We start from the raw sequence: 14,964 nt of genomic DNA, 5'->3' as shown, positions 1-14,964 counted from the left end.
TGCATGCTGGGACTTATTTGAGATTTAAGTGAGGCTCAACTTGCTGTAAATACTGATTTACCACAGATCTCCGTGGAATGTGATTTAACTTCACTTAGTGATTTTCATTTCATGTTTTGTTTGAAATGAGCTAATTACAGCAAAGGGGGGAAAGTCAAACTGTGTGTGATGGCGGGGGGTCTCTGATGGTGTGTGATGGAGCAAATGCTTACTTTAAGATTCCCAAACTATGGCATTATTCCTGCAGGATCCGGTGGCCGTGCGGTTGCTGCCTTCCTTTTCTTCCTCTGAGTAACTTTGGATAAATTAGCCAAGCAGGTCAAGCAGATGGCGTTCACTTTGTTTGCAGCTCGGTTTCAATTAGCAGAACTTTTCACCACCGCCTACAAGGCTCCTAATGTTCATCTGCTCATGAAAACTTAAATATAAATGTGAAAACTGCTCTGGTTGTAATTAATCTACAAGTGAAGAGCTAAAGTTAGGAAGACTGGTGAAATCTTTAACTAAAGGCTTTGTCTTCTTTGTTCTATCTTTGTTTTTGTGTGGAGTGAAGAAGGTAGTGAGACATCTGGAGGCACTTTTTCCCTATTTTTGACAACTTTGTAATTGTAGATCAAAAGTTCTCAAAGTTTAGAGAAGAATACAGGTCCAGAACAACTAGTGGTCACCAGAATCATATTATTCTAATTTGTTTGAAGCATATAAGCAGAAGAAATGGCTCTTGATCCCTACAGGGTTTAATTTGTGAGAGTAAGCTGCTCTAGCGTTTGACAGTGAAGTGTAATGAGAATAATTGAGCCTTAAATTGATTACTGTTTACAGGTGAACAAATTAAGAGCCTTTCTTTATGCAGAACAAAGTAAAATAAGTGAGCTGACCCTGAAAGTGTAACCAGACCCTGTAACATGAAGCTGTGTGAGGTAAGATGTACCCAGAGACAGCTGGAATAGCTTAGAGATCGGTGAGGACACACAGAGTCGTCTGTCTGCCAACAAATACCGTTTCAGCTTCTTTCCCTAAAAACAGCATTTTTTAAGCATTCCACTGGATCAGATCCTGGATCGTCTTGTTTTCTGGTCGTTCAGACTAGGCTTGTCAAAGATATCAATACTCTGAAAAGTATCGATACTGAAACATTGGATCCAGATGCAGTACTAACTTGTCATGGTATTGATACTAAACATTTTAGCATATGAGGCAAACGAAGAAGAAAACCCAAAGATCTTGGGTGCACCATCACCTGTGTGCAAACAGCGCTTTAAAGTTGTGGCAATGAAGTCAAGCTGCACAACAAACTTGACCAAAGATGAGAAGGACCGACACCCTGGCCTCCATGGTGAATTCTGACAGCTTAATAAATTAAAGTTATCTTCAGAATTTGCCTAAATAAACGTATTACTGATGTCAGGGCGTCCGGTGGTCTGCATTGATGATGTGTGATTAGCAGCAGCTAGCATGCTACTAGGCGTGTGTTATATTTGGGTTATTTAATTAGCACTGATTGGCACACTTATTTAAGTAGCATCTGTGATTCTGTTGAGAAAGCTTGCTCCATGTTGAGATTGGGTTTCATATCAGTAAAATGTCTTTAATTATTTGTCGTTTTTATCCCCATGGTTTCGAACATTGTATCGAGTATCGAATATTTTCCGGGGTATCAACATCGAGTTTGAGATTTTAGTAACATGACAACCGTGGTTCAAACTCCAGCTTCTCTCCATGTCTTGTGAATCTCCTCCAAACTCTTGATGGGCTTTTTTATGTGATCCTCTCAAACTATGGTTACTCCTGTGGCCTTATTTTACCACACTTCTTCCATTAAGCTTTCCAGAATGACTCTTAAATACAGCACTCTATAAACGACCATTGGTGGTTTGCCCTCTGTATTATTCATGTGTAATATTCACTGAGTAAATATTGAGTTTTAAAAGGCGGTAAGCTAAAATCATTAAAATTAACAGAAGGATACGTCACCTGGGGGAGTTTGTCGGGTCAGATAATGTAAGAGCTGATGCTTCAAGTGATCCTTGAAAGAATACATTAACCATCTTCACAGCCGCATCCGTGATTTTTTAAAGGTGCTTCAGTAACTCCAGGTTATTTTTAGCAGTTTGAACTTTCAGTAAAGTCCTCCCCCACTGCAGATTGGTCACATCCTGATGTCACTGATGGCCAATAAAACGGATCCCCGGAGAAGCCTCCGTTTCCCAGCAGGCTTCCTTCATAGCTCAAGTGGGAGCATTAGTCTTTAATGCCTGCATGGAGTAACAGTGGACCGGCTCATTTAGAGAGGCTTCTTAAAGGTCAAACAATAGGCCAAGAATACATGGAACTGATTAGCAAAAGGTCCTTCTCTCTATTTTTACCTAAATGTTCCAAAAAACACCAAGATATTTTTTTTCCTTCATCCTTTATTTCACATCTTTGCATCTGATAGTCATTTTTTGGACAAAGTTATTGGGATTCACTGGATTCTCGTCAATCTATGCAAAGGAATGTTCCAGGAATGAGCTTCCTCCAATAAAATAGCTTGAATTAGCTACAGGTAACTGTAGTTTAATGCAGCTGCAGGTAAAAAGCATGTTTGGATATATTAACCCCAGATTTGATGCAGCAGCACAAAAAGTTTAGGTTAGATTAGATGCTCAGGTATTTGTCTTGTTCTTTCAACAACCTGTGAAGGGAAATTGCACTTTGAATTAACATATCTTAGAAACTGCAAATATCTAATCTCCTTGAGCAAACGTACAGGATAAGACATGAACACCTGAAATCTAACATTTCACCCACATTTAACTGCCTTCCAAACTTCCCAGAAACATCTGATCCCACATCTTTAGCGTCCTGAAACTCGTAAATACGAATGTTTTTTTTTTATGAGTCTGAACTGTTACATTGTCAAAAGACATCTTCTCTGAATGTCATTTAGTATCTGTCAACATTTCCATAATTATTCATTATATTTAGCTAATCTATAAAATCTTTTAAAAGCAATGTATGATTGGTTAACTTGAAGTATTGTTAAATCGTTCGTCTGAGTTTGACTGAGATGTGAAAGAGCTTCAGCTTTGAGATACTTTTATCTGCACAGAGAGTTTGATTACATTCCCCTTCTTTCCCTCAGTTTACACAATATGGCAGAAAATTAGGTAGAAACCATTTTTATTTAAAAAATAAACTGTCGGGTACCTCTAATCTAGTTTCCCAGACTTGTGTTGCAGCTTTTGGCCTTAGAGGCCGTCGTCTCCTAAGGAGTTCTGAGACTCACAGACAGAAAGCGAAACAACCAACAATAAGCCTCGTGAATCCGAGCCAGAACCACGCAGGGTCACCTTAGTAGATCCGTTGCCTTGGACACTTTGGAAAGTTCAACAAATTTGTTTGAAATTCCTGCTGTATTTCTGTCTTTTATCACATTTCACTCTATTCTGGATCCAAAATGATCAACCCTCAATGAGATCAACCAAACTGCAGTAGAACCAGCAGCCCTCCAGTCGCTGCAGCTGTTCTGGCCCAACCTTCCCCAGCAGCCTAGCTGAAAAGCAGGATTAAAGTTAAAGTCTGGTTCCGGACCACAGCGAAGGAGTTCTCCTCTCTGTTCTGTCATGGCGGTTCTGCTGTGAGAAGTTCACGGATCCAATGATGGGTCCAAAACTTTCAAGTCCACCATTTATTTTATTTTTAATTTTTTTTTAGGTTTTATTTTTTTGCTCCCCAACACAAACAGAATTCTGGGACAGAAAACTGTCCTCAGACTCCATCAGAAGTAAAAAAAATTAATAAATGATTCTAAAAGTTCAACTTCTCAATTGTAAAATGTCTCTTTGTAGCTGTTGTAGTAGTAGTAAAAAAAAATACAAGTTTTTTTTTTTTCTTTTTTAACTAGAGTTAAGTTATTAGAACAAAGACCAATATTAAAATATCTAAGATTACATAACATATTAGTTCACCATGTTTGTTTTAATCCACGATGGGAGCATAATTGTTTTATTAATGATTATTAATCTTAATCAGAGGAATAAAAAGGAATCTTTTGATGGGATTTGTTAAATTCAAAGGCAAAGATTTCTTCATCCACACACAATTTTGATAGCTTTTTGATGAATATTGAGACTGAATATTTACATCTATTTTAAACTTACTTTTCATTATAGAAGGAAGTTAATGTCTGTAACAGTATAAATTCAATGCCATATCAATGCATGTTGCCAGATCTGTGTATCTGTGTTCATTAGACACCCTGAAAAGAAAACCATGAAAGCAGTTTTCTCTGGAAGCATCCATTTTGGATTCCTCTGATCTGCCGTAAAGAAGCTAAACCGTGGCACCAATGCCAGGGCCTTTTTTTTTTTTTTTTTTTTTTTTTTTTTTTTTTTTAAAGAGATTCATGGTTCCAGAATAATGCGGCCAGCTGGAAATGACCCACGGATCTTTTCTTCTGCATGCACTTAAACATTTTGATTTGATCAGACGGGTTTCCGGATTAGCAGCATGGCCCGTTTAGCCTGCCAGTTGAGGCGGATTGGCTCGGCTACCTGTTGGTAATCTGCTAATCCAATCAATAACCAGCCAGTGCTCACATGCAGATACGGCATTGTAATAGTCTGAGCTCTCGATCCTGATCTATTAAATTTCAGTAAAACTAAAATAGTTCTAGATAAAGCAATCTAACAGCCATGTAAACGTGGACTGTTGAAGAACTGTTACTTTTCTATGAGGAACAAGATGAGCAGGTAAAGATTTAGAAAAGCAAATGACGGTTATTAGTCACCTGGACAGTATCCCAGTGATACTTAAAAACCTTTAAATTCTGCCTTATTTTTTTTTAACCAAACCCTTAAGGCAGCCAATCAAGTACCAATGCTGTTACGTTCTTTACAACTAAACACATTTCTATTTAGGTTTGAGCTCCTAGCATAAAAACACCTTTCTGGAATTTACAATGTTTGGGGAGTGAAAACTAAAGATTGTTTAGGGTCAGAACAGAAGATACTGGTGTAAGAAAGCTAAAAATCATTTGTAGTTTAAACATCTACGAATACGTAAAAATTAATAAAAAAGTAAAATGAAAGAAACTCTCCTGTAGACTCCATGCAGCACCTCCCACAATGTCCGCACACCTTTTGTCTGTTTTCCAAAAGATGAACTTTATAAGTTTGTCTCATGATGAAACATCCTCAGAAACACATTTATAACCTTTTTCTACTTTTTTCTAGCTGATTATTTCCAAAAGTGCTTTTTAATTTCCCAAATGTTTCAATATAACATTGATTTTAAACATTTTAAACCAACATAGCTTATTCTACTGCATTGCTTTAGAAGCATTAGTAAAGCTGTCTTGTTGAACTGCTTGCATGCATGAAGGAGTCTTTCCATGAAGCTCAGGAAAGGAAAACACACACAGTCCCTGGTTTGAGGAAACTGAAAGTGCTTCCTATTCCCCAGAGGGCAAATTTAAAGATTTTTTTTTCATGCTGAATGTTTCTTTAGGCTAAATTGAGGGACTGATACCAAGATCTATGGCTGGATTCATTAGCACCGTGATCATAACGGAAAAAAGATGAGACGGAAGAGATGAAAGGGCCTAGATTTCACTCCCTGCCTTCATTTGGCACAAATGAGGCATCCTGCAGAAACAATACATGCATGCGTGACGTGTGTGAAACACCACGGAGGGATGGCCTGTTTCTTATTGTTGCTCAGAACGGAAAGGCCTAAAAAAGAGAAATAAAAGTTGGAGAGCTGACCTTTGGTTGAAGCGCGCGCCGTCTCCTTACGCGTACGCGCAGTTTGGATTTGGCATGACTCGGATGCCTTCTGTTACCCTGCTGAGAGCAAATGAAGCTTCTTCAGGACTCGCGCTGTGCTTCTTCCACTGACTGGAACATTCTGAAGAGCTGGAACTGGCCCCGCTCCATTCATACTGACTGCACGCTGGAAAAGTGCTGCTCCACACGTCCAAGTCCGCTTCCTCAGAGCAGGATCTGCATAAATGACCCGGCAGAACTGTGACGGGGAGTATTAGCTGATTCCTGGACGTGACGTTAACAAATCCTTCTACAATCTGTTTAAAACGACGGCTAGATTCAAACAGAGAAATAAAAAGCATTAATTCTTCTACGTACGACGTGTGCCGGAGCGATGGTCAGTATAACATCTGTTTAACATTGCAGTGTGGATTTTCACATCCTTGACAAAATGTTCTGTTTGTTGCATTTGTGGGAAAAACATCTTCTGACTCTCCTGCAGCTTTTTTTGCTGTAATCTCCAGCATCACCACCAGGGTGCTGTGGATTTCTGGGGTATTAGGGTGTATTGCTGCATTAATGCCGCTGCAGTGACCCAGCAGTACTCTGCTGTTGCACAGCGCTCTGGCTGTGGCTTTCTGGTGTTCCTCCATGTGAACGCTCAAACTGTCTGACAGCGGGGAACTTGGCCCGTCCTCTGCTGCTTCCATTACCTCCATTGTTTAACGGCGCTGCTTCTGACTGTGTTTATTACTACGACGGCGGCGTTCGTGCTGGGTCTGCTGGCTCGGAAGTTTCCCCCCTTTTGGATGTAGATTTGGTTGTCATGTTTTTTGGAGCTATTTTTGTTTTTACGTCACACAAAGAGTGGAACCTCCCCTTTACGCCGACCTGGCAACGCTTCAGGTAGTCGGTACCAACGTCCCGGGTGAGAAAATGTTCCAGAGCTCCACAGCCTCAGTTCTCCCTTTAACCAGAGGCACAACGTACCGAGCTGAGCAGCATTTAAGGTACAGATGAGAGGAACCATCATCGTTGCTAATATACCAGGATCTGATCTCTCATCTAAAGGGGGAAAAATAGACAAACTTTGTCCAGTTTTAGATTTGCTCGTGTATCAGATGTTTGTGTCTGATAGAAAATGACCTGACTGGTGGGATATTTAGGTTATTATTTTCAGGTAAATCTCTGTCTGACCCAAACTGGTTTGTGGTGACCACAAGGAGGCCCAGAGATAACTAATTTTATCCTGGGTCATGTTAGAAGTGGGAATTCTCTAAATGGCAACACAACGTGGTGTAAAAAACGTGTCACGTTTAATGATGGTAACAGATTTAGGTTCAGTTCCTGTTTCTAATATTCTACCCAAAAACTCTGAATTAGTCACCCAAACAGACAATCTACTTCCAACTGAGCTTATTTTGGGGCATCTCAGGGCATTGCCCAGCCAGAAAGACTTGTAGTCCCTCTAGGCTTTCTGGGCCGGCCTGGGGGTCTTGGGACTGCCTAAAAACATCCTAATGGTGGCCCGCAGGAGGCCTGCTGAGCAGACGGCTGGAACAACTCAGCAGTGGTTCTACTGCAGGCTCCGTCCTGTTGAAGCTCCTGGGCCCTCCTGAAGAGGAAGCTCCTTTGTGCACAGCTATCTGGGACTGTGTTCTTTTAGTCATGACCTGTAAATCAAGATCTTTGTTTTTGGCTCAGCTCTTTCTTTGCCAGGACAGACAATGGTTGCAATATTACAGACAACATGGCGTCCGTCTGTCTTTTCCATCTTCTGCTCCATCCTACCATCACCCAGCAGCAACGTACCGAGAAACAGCTCTGCATGCAGTGACCCCAACCCTGGAAGGCAGCAATCTTTAATTTACTGTCACTATTTACTACTGATAGTAACGGTCAAACTATTAAACACTAATGAAGGTTATTTGGATAACATTTTTGCATCAGAAATATATATACTGTGGCACAGAAGCTGCTACCCTAGCGACCCGACCCCGGATAAGCGGAATAAAACGGACGGACAGTGTCTGAGCCTTTTAGGCAAGGCAGATTTACTTATTATAGCACATTTCAGTGCAAGGACAATGCAAAGTGCTTTACATGATTAAAACATTGGAAAATAAAAACTGAATAAAAGCAAGTTAGAAAACAGTTGGAATAAAATATAGGAAAATAAACAGGACAATGGAAACTAAAAGCAAATATTAATCTAGTGTTGGTTGTCCTTGGTGGTTTACTGAAGGGTTGATCTATTCTGTTCAATAAATGAACGTTATGATTGAGCCTTTATTTATAATTGTATGTATAAAAACCAAATTACAATTAGCTTGTATAAAATGAATTTTCTGGTGTGTTGGTTTATGCTAGTTTATCTGTTTAATTTAATCAAAGTCAGGTTGAATGCATCACAAAGTTTTTAATCCCCACTTCACATGTATATATATAGATATATATATAGATATAACATTTTCTGTTAGTTTAAGACTCTAAACTCTTCCCAGTCTTGCCGGATTGTTGATGCCGACCCCCCCCCTCCTGTGTTGATGTTGCTTTTCAGGAGTTTTTCTGTCACAGGCTGACATTGTTGCTCTGCTAAAAACCAACGAGTTCAGTCTCTGGTCTTCAAAGGTTAGAGTTGCTCGCTCTCGATTCATGCAGTTTGTGGATTAGCGCGCCGGACCTGACAGCTCGGCCCGTTGGCGTGCCTTCTGGCCTGGGCGCTGATGACTGGGCGACGCTTCCTGTCAACACGTGTCCATCACTCTCAGCCCTGTTGTCCTGTTTTCCAGCTCTCATTCCGCCGTGTTGCCGACTCGCTGGCGCTCTGACAGCTGGGACGTTGGTCACCCGTGCCGTGAACCTGTTCTCGGCACGCCGGTCACACGGCCGGCCCGACGGAGCATCCGATTGGGTGACGCGTTGTTTTCCTGTCGTGTAATCCGTTTTCCTGTTAAGCCAAATGCTTTTGAAGAATCATCAAATTAGCAGGATACCGCCTAGCTCCTTAACTATGTCTATAAATTGGTCTTTAAATTGTGATCATTACCAAACACATCAGGGTTTTAATTAAGACACCCAACAGGGTTGTAGCAGCCGTATTAAACGGGGTATTTACCTCCATTCAGACCTGCTCCTGGTTGCTGGATTGTGAGCAGATAAAGTAAGCACTGATTGATAGTGCTCAGCGCAGGGAAGCTGTTTTGTAGATCTTTTACAAGCTGCTGTGATGAAGTGGAGCATTGTATTTAGGAACTGAATGCATCCTTCAAAGCAAAATACAGTGAGCTGAATGGAGGAACGGGGCATTTCAGTGGCTCAGATACAGACATTTAGTGAAGTGGAGCCGCCGATAATTAGAAACTGTTCTTTTGGAGTGCTACTTGGGAATCTAGATGTTAGAGGAAGAACAGTTTTAGGCTTTTATCTCAAATTGTCTTTTATTGAGTGCATGGTTTTGATGGGAACTGTTAAAGTCTGCAATTGAGGAAAGTCGTTTATAACCCAAGTCGAGCAGCATCATCCCTCTGTGGTTTTAAAACAACGCAGAATAAAGGTTTGTTGTTGAGTCTCTGCTTTAAGCGTGTTGACCGTCCAGTTGTCAGCTTTCATATTATATTTCATTAAACGGCAGCCGTGAGTTAACAGCTGCTGGGGTCGTGTGTGCAGAAACGTCCGGACGCACCGGGGAGAAGATGACGTTTAGATCAGTTGACAGAAAACCTTAAAGGCAGCCGGCCTTCGGTTTCACCGATGCGCAGAAATTCAAGCTGATGTGTCATTTAGGAAGAGGGGGGACAACCAAAGCTTCTTATGAAAGTAGCCGTGATTATAGAAAGAAACGGGGGAGATTTCAAGAAGATGAACTCGTGTTTGGAGAGCAACAGTCAGGTGTTGTTGACTGTAAGCAGGTGGAAGGCTGTTTGAAGGAGCTGCTGAGTTCTAATGTGAAGAACAGGAGATAGTTGGGCTTGGAGCTCTGCGATGGTTTCATGTGTCTTTGTCTTTAACATCACCTGGTTACTGATGTCTGGGAACCCGACAGCGACGCCAACGTCTAGTTTTAAATCTGAACCGTAATGGAGCAGAAAATAAGCAAGCATCCATACAATCTCGTGTTTTATGGTTAAAGAGGTGAAGAAATACGTCAGGAAGGAATAACGAACCTCAAAGAGCTTAGAGTGGGCCTTTTGTTTTGGTCTGTAAAGTGAAACTTTAATTGTCTTTGACTGGATGGAGAATACCTGAGCATTAACTCATATCTTCATCTAAAAGATGATTTACCTGTAGGACATTTTGGAAAAAGGAACCAGTTCTGCTTCTGCTACATTTAGTCCCGCTTGTTCAGATTCTAAATCAGTGTCCTCAAACCCAAACCCTTGGTTCTGATAAACGCTACACCTGTCCTCTGCTCTACACACCTGGATCCAGCGGCTAACCTACCTCACCGGCATGCAGTTGAGCTCCACACGGCTCTGCTACTGAAGTTTGAGACCACTGATTGACATATATATTTAATCTATCTCACTTTACTATTCCTTTAAAAGGGACGTATGCACAATCCACTTTTTTATCCCTTAAATTCATGTTGCTGTGGGCTTGGAGTCTTTAGGAATCTCCAGGAGCTGCATAGAGATCTTTATGTTGTGTTTGGATCATGCTTTTCAAGCCCTTCAGTTTGTTCTGTTTTTAGTTACACGTCAAGCAATGGCAAATCTGCCATTTTTATTCATTGGCGCGGTTTTGTAGTCCAGACTGAAGGATGCTGAAGCTACAGGTGGATCAGCATGCTCCAAAAATAGCCGACCAGGGTGGATTACAACGATATGTGACCTGGAGGGAGGGGAGTCTCCTTTAGATTTAAAAAACGGCACCAACACGAGTCTCTCTGATGAACCTGAGAACGAGGTTAAAATTTACTCTTAGCTGTCCAGTCAAGTGTTTCTCTTTGATGAACCCATGTCTCTAAGAAATCGCTTCAAACAACTGATCTGAGACTGTTTTCTATTAGAGGAATATTCCTAAACTGAAAAGGTTTGTGTCAGAACAGGAAAATGATCAGTTTTACTTGTCTCTGTTGATTTTACATTACTGCAATGGGACTTTTTACCAATCGTCTCCAGGTGGTGCAAACTGGAACCAAGAGTAATGGATGCAAGGCGCCTGTAATAATGTTTTTACATCGTTTACCAGTTATCTCCTGAGCTCACTTCCAAACCTGCGTGTTAACCTTCAGGGCTTTGCATGGCCAAGCACTCAATTACATCTCTGACCTGTGAGCGCCTTACAGCAGGACCCGACCCTACAGGTTAGCCGACCAGGGACTTCTCAGGCTTTCTCCTGTCTGGACAACTGACAGTGTTTTTATTCCTTTACAAAGCTGTTAAATACTTTCTCATTCAAAAAAGAGAATTATTTTCTATATTTATATTACACTTTAAGGCATATATTTTTAATTTAGTATGAATTTAACTTATTGTATAATTTAAAATGAGACATATGAATAAACTATTGAATTTTGGAGAAGGCGTGGGATTAAATATTAACTACTTTATCCCACTCCTTTTCAAATATGTAAATTATAATAGTACAATGTTGATTTTGTTTGATGAATTAATTTTGTTTATTTTCAATGCTTTGTTTAAAATATGCTTAACCCAAACATACTTTTATCTGTGGTTTTATTTATTTTATTAGCTTAGCGCTGGACGATATAGAAAAAAGCATATCAATAAAATAGAAATCATATTGATCGATATCGATAATTATCAAAAAATTTAAAACATATATTTCAAGTGCAGCTCAGCCCATTTTGTGCTGCTGCTTATTTTTCAGATGAAGGACACTTAATTCAAACACAACCCTTTATTCAACAAACTTTTTAAGTCTAAAAAAAAAGAAAGTCTTTAAAGGGGCGGAGCTTGATTCCTGAGTCTGCGTTTCTGATTGGCTGGGAGGATGTAATGACAGTAGTATTAACCTACATGATAGGCTAGAATGCAAAAGGAAGGAAAACTGTTTTTCTATGGAACTTTTTATTGATCTTTTTTTTTCTATTGAACCACTCGCCTGTCGATCGATTTGTATTGTCATTAAATTATCGTTCAGCTCTACGTTAGCTTATGTTGTCCTCTCAGTTTACAACTGCGCTGATGCATGTTCAAGAGCAATTAAATAAGTTGCTTAACCAGATTAAATGTCAGTTTTCAGTCTTGGATTTTGTGAAATAAATTTCTAAATAGTTGTGACTAGTCCGGTGCGACTTATGTCTTTTTTTCCTCTTTATGACTTCATGACTATGAGCCACTTATAGTCCGAAAATACAATACATTTCCATACAGTAGACTGAATAGTTTATATTAAGTTATTGAAATCTACCTGATTATGGACCATCGGAGCAGAAAAAACGGGACGAAATGTTCCACACATAAAGCATCTAAACCTCTTTAGTTATGAACGTGTAGATGAGCGTATGATGGAGTAATCTGCTGTGTGGCCTCAGAGATTGACTTAAAAGTGAACGTGGACCCGCCTCAGCGTTGTCTTTGACAGATGCCTTAACGGTGAACACTTGAAGGCAGCTAAGCAGCACCAAAATCCTTCAAATCAAAGTGTCCCTCAGAGAAGCCATCAGTGTGAGTCAGTGAAGCGTATACAGTACCTTGGCTTATGTTTACGCTGGCAGCTGTCAGTACAGCAACTCAACTCTGCATCTCTGCTTCTATCACTCACTTTTAAATGTCGACACCACTGCTTTCTGCTCTTATCTGCTTATCAGGTGGCTCTTTTTTCCCTCAGTCACTCTGCCTCCTCTTATCTTTGGTGTGTGTCCCTCGAGTCTTCTCTATTTGCAGACTTTCTTCCTCCTACCTCTCTTTTGTTTGCAGTTTTCAAACTGACTTAACTGCACTTAACTTGAGGATGTATTAGGAACTGTTTTTTTTATCAGTTAGGGTTGTGATTGTCGTTTTATTTTATTTTCCCAGTTTTTCTACACATTCTGGATTAGAAGGGATTGTGATCTAAGCATTGTCTACGTCTTAAGTGTGCAAAAAGAAAATAAAGTATTTCTGGGCTTGATTCGCTGATGTGAAGATAGTGGACTTTTTTAGGTACCTGGCTGTTCACCTGAACATTTAACGGGACTAATGCTGGCAGCAGACTCTACCTGCTGAGGAGGCGGAGGTCTTTTGGACTGTAGGGGGCGCTCCTTTGACTCTGTGTTGGCCTCAGCTGTATGCTGTGGTGTGGTTTGTTGGAGCAGCAGCTTATAGCGGTTAGATTTAGCTCAACACACTGCAAAAATGGATCTAAAAATAAGTAAAATGTTCTTAAAGTTAGTGTATTTATCCTTGATTTGAGTAGGTAAAATGGATTATCTGCCAATGGAAAGAGTATTTTGACCCGTAAAATAAGATAATTAGACATCTTGCACTTGAAATAAGATGATGGAGATGAATTGTTCCTATTTTAAGTGCAAAAATCTTATTCCATTGGCAGACCATCTTATTTACCTGCCCAAATCAAGGAAAAATACACCCATTTTAGGAACATTTTACTTATTTCTAGTTCTGTTTTTACAGTGCAGCAGGGTCAGCTCTATCCCAGGCCTCTACCCAGATGCCTCGGTCAAACATGCTGTAAAATCAGTGTTTGACGGCGACAAATCAGCTTTTTGCTGCTGGCAAACCTGAACTCTACATAATATTCTATTCTCTACATAATATATTTGTGAAAATATAGCTCCAAAAGAGCTTTTTACACTGGTTTTATTCAAAGATGAACATAGTTATCTCAGTTTAATCGATGTCCTCCATCTTCCACATCAGGACTGGAAGTTCTTATTAAAGTCAAACTTTGGTGTTTTTTTTTTTTTGTTTTTTTTATTATCTACTGACATGAAAACAGGAAAACAGGCAGTCTTCAGCCTTTCTGCTAACATCATGTTTGATGTCCAAGGTCACACAGCATGTTGGCATGTGTTTGTGTCGGTGGTCCTGCTTCAGAGGAGAAAGACCTCTGAGATGCTTCTCTCTCTCATTGATGGCGTCTATGAATCTTTCTCCACTGCGGCTCTGCGTCTCCAAACTGATGACTTCTCCTTTTATCAGAGGCCTTAACAAATGACAGTAAACAAGCATTTCTTTGAAATAATAGGCGCTCATGTGAAATCCTCTTTCTGCTTTAAAGTTTTTTAAAATTGAAGGCGTTAAGGGATGCAAGAAACATGAAATCCCTCACTTAGATTTCCACGTAAGTGTATTGATGAAAAGTGTTTCCTTCAAAGCAAGACTTTGAGTCTTGTTTTTATTGCAACAGGATTTCATCAGTGGCGTGATGAAATCTCAATTTAAATTGTCCTGCGGTGATGTTTCAGTGATGGTGCACCTGACGAGCTGTGGCTGAAGGGGCAAAGGAAAACAAAAACTTCTCTTATCAGCCTCTCTTTGATTTCTTTTTCTTGTGCTGCAAGGCTAGGCTGGGATGGAAAGGCCTCTGTGAAGTCATGGTTCATGAAAAAGTCAATGCGGAGCAGTTTTTGGTGCCGGCTTTTTCCTGAAAGACGTGGAAGCTGAAGTGATGCAACAAACTCTCAAAAATAAATAAAAGAGGTGTGCTTCTCCTTCGATACATGACCTGTTTTGTAAAATGCTTGAAGATGGTAGAAAAATCCTATTTCTCTGTAGATGGAGGATGTAGACGTTTCTTCCAAAAGAGCAGATGGCCCTACATGACCTAACACAGCCACAGTAAATGTAGTAAAACCAGCTTTACCTCCATGACTGGTTTATAGAGGCCCGTATTTATCGACTGATGCAGATTTCTTTCGGTTGCCACTTCCAGCTTGAAAAGAAATCAGGATTTGAAGCGGGAGTTTTGTCCAAGATGAAGGTTTTAAGTGAAAAGATTGAAAAATCTTCCATGGACTAGAAAAATCAGCAATATTGAGCAAAGCAACATGGTCGGTGTGTCCTGACCTCCGCCAGCGGCTGATGCTTCAGCCTGGAATTGATTCAAGACTTTCTGGGCGATCCGAGCAAAATCAAAGTGCAGCGGACAATTCCCTCATGTGACAATGGGGTCATCGCTGTCATTTGGATTAGAAAACCATTTTTCTCTACGTGCTTCCAGCTCCCTCTGTCCTTTATCTCGGAACCATTACCATCAACCTTAACGCCCCACTCGAGGAAATGCTACCATTTTTATCTTTCTTCAT

General features: G+C 40.3%; 1 protein-coding gene across 5 annotated transcripts in view; it reads left to right on the top strand.

The window, feature by feature from the left end:
• cadm1a (cell adhesion molecule 1a) overlaps window positions 1-14,964 on the top strand; it is a 523,695-nt gene that overhangs the window by 136,624 nt on the left and 372,107 nt on the right. The window lies entirely within an intron of this gene.

The sequence above is a fragment of the Fundulus heteroclitus genome, chromosome 11, assembly GCF_011125445.2.
Source record: "Fundulus heteroclitus isolate FHET01 chromosome 11, MU-UCD_Fhet_4.1, whole genome shotgun sequence".
Taxonomy (NCBI): Eukaryota; Metazoa; Chordata; class Actinopteri; order Cyprinodontiformes; family Fundulidae; genus Fundulus; species Fundulus heteroclitus.
Note: the sequence above shows the minus strand (reverse complement) of the source record. Positions and strands in the feature narration are given on the sequence as shown.